The sequence below is a fragment of the Pygoscelis adeliae genome, unplaced genomic scaffold (genome assembly GCF_000699105.1).
Source record: "Pygoscelis adeliae isolate BGI_AS28 unplaced genomic scaffold, ASM69910v1 Scaffold67, whole genome shotgun sequence".
In the NCBI taxonomy this organism is placed as follows: Eukaryota; Metazoa; Chordata; class Aves; order Sphenisciformes; family Spheniscidae; genus Pygoscelis; species Pygoscelis adeliae.
The window spans coordinates 4,902,984-4,905,304 of NW_008825271.1; positions in this window are offsets into that span (position 1 = coordinate 4,902,984).

The following is a 2,321-nucleotide window of genomic DNA, read 5'->3' on the forward strand; positions in this document are numbered from 1 at the left end:
CTCTCCCGGCTCCCCCCGGGCGGGGCCCTCCTCCTGCCCCCCCGGCCCCTCCTGGCCCTGGCTGTCCCCTGCGAGGAGCGGGGGGCTGCAGGGGACCCTGGCCCTGCAGCCCCCGGATGGCCCCCGACCGCCAAAGGGGGTTTTCTCCGGGTGGGAGCATCCAAGTGTTTTTGAAATACGGTCACCTGGCACGTTTTTCTGAGGCTAAAAGCGTGGGCCTGGCTCTGCGCAGCGTAGGCACGTCCCTTTCCCATCGCTCCTGTCTTCACCTAGAAACTCCCTTAAATAATTATGTTTGTGTTGATTTACCACAAAGGGGAAGACAACAGGCAAGGCACTGGGATCGCAACGCAGCTTCAGTGCAATTTGGATGTTTCTTGGATTTTTTTAGTAATATTATTTATGGGATTATTATTGAAAAGAGTAGGCCTGTGTAGTATCATTTTGTGGTAAACCACATTCATTAATCAGCTACTGCATATATCTCCTTAAAGAGATGTTTTATGGGAAGCTACCCTCAGCCACGATGACTTCCGTAAATTGCAGGATCCCTGTATGTCCAGTGGCCGGACTGGGCTTCCCGGAGGTCTGGGTCGCTGCTTGTGGCACAGGAAAGAGATGGTACCTGCAGCATCTCCCCGGGAAAGGCACGGGGCTGCCGTACTGGAGTGGCCGCAGTGCTGCCCCAGGCGGGCTGCTGTCACGCACTGAAGCCAGTGCCAGCTCCTTCAGAAGAGGTTTCAAGATCCTTTCCAGCGGGTCACACTCATGAATGTAATCTCCCTGTAGGCCAGCTTCTCTCTTACTTAAAGTTGTTTCATACCCGGAAAATAAATGTCCTGAATGTCTAATATCACTTGTGGAAGGGCTTAAAAGTAGTTTGTTTTTTACAGCTCCACATATTCTTGCCATTTATTATCTGTGTCCAACTCATTCCTTTAAACAATAAATCTGTAAGCTCTTGGCCTCAGTCGGTTTCCATGGCACTGAGCCCCACCAATGACTTATGGTGCCCATTTTAAGCCCGTTTTGCCAAGTCCTGAGGATTGCCAGAGGCTGTAGCTGTTGCCACTTGCAGGAGATGTCACTTCCAGCTCCTAGTGCTGGTCCCACTGGCCTCTGTCCCCAAACTCCTCTTCAGTGGAAGGGGACCTACCAGCACGTTTGCTCTTACCCTGAATGGCCGAGCAATTCACCAGGTCTTTGTAAAATGGACAAGTTTGTGGTTTGTTTTTCTCTCTCCTTTTTTCACTCCTTCCATTTTTTGGAGCCATTGTCATCCCTTCAGGTGGATCTCAGCATGGTCGGAAGACAATTTGCTGGCTGGGCTGTGTGGAAGCAAGGACCCAAATCTGAACAGACTGTTAAGACTAGAGATAATAACCGTTTTCTGCAGTGGAGAATGAGACATTTCCGACAGAAATCTGCTCATTTTTTTCACCAGAAATGTTTGCTTGTTTGTTTCCAGCCCACAGGATATAAGGAGGAAAAGCACACTGTTTTTCCTGGATTAAGCTTTGATTTGAAACGAGGCTTTATGAGACCTTGCTATTTCCATTTTTAATCACCCTTGGCAAACTCATTTACTATAAATTTGAAATGATCTGAGATCATGTAAACAAAACCAGCCCAAGCCCGCAGCCCCAAGCAATCATGACTGCCCTCGCTCTGATCCCTTGCAGGGGAAAGCACAGGAGCACGAGGCTGCCATCGGTGTTCCTCGCTGTAAACTCGGGTACGGCTTTCCTGGCCCGCGGACCTGAATGCCGTTTGCAGCCGTTGTGGTCTAGCAGGGCCTGTACACCGACACGGGCTGGGTGTGAGCTGCATGGAGTGGCTGCTGCGGCCAGGAAACCTGCTGTATTCGCAGGGTCGGGGTGATTTTCGTGCTAAATGCTCAAAGTCTAGCAAAGCCTAAGCAGGAAGAGCAGCTTTGGGTGTCCATGCCAGTTCAAGGGGTAATGGGGGTGGAGGAGGAGACACTCGTGGGGCCGTCTCCAGGGAGGATGTCGGGGGTCCCTGTGGTCTTGAGCGGCTGCTGAGGGCAGGGAGATCTTGCAGCCTTGTCTTCTTGGGCCGGCCCCGCTTTGCTTGCATCGCCTTTTGGGAGGAATGGGGCTGGCTCCGAAAGGCGGGTCTGGGCAGCCCTTGGGGGGGGAGCGGCGTTGTGTTTCTCGCTGCCCCGGGTGCGGTTGCCTTCCCCGGCTGCCAGGGCACACGTCGGGGCCGGGGGGCACTGCACGGCCCGGGAGTATTCCCGGGGGGGTTCTCCCCGTCGGGGCCGGTGCCGGTCCGGGGGGGGGGGGGGGGGTCCCGCTGGA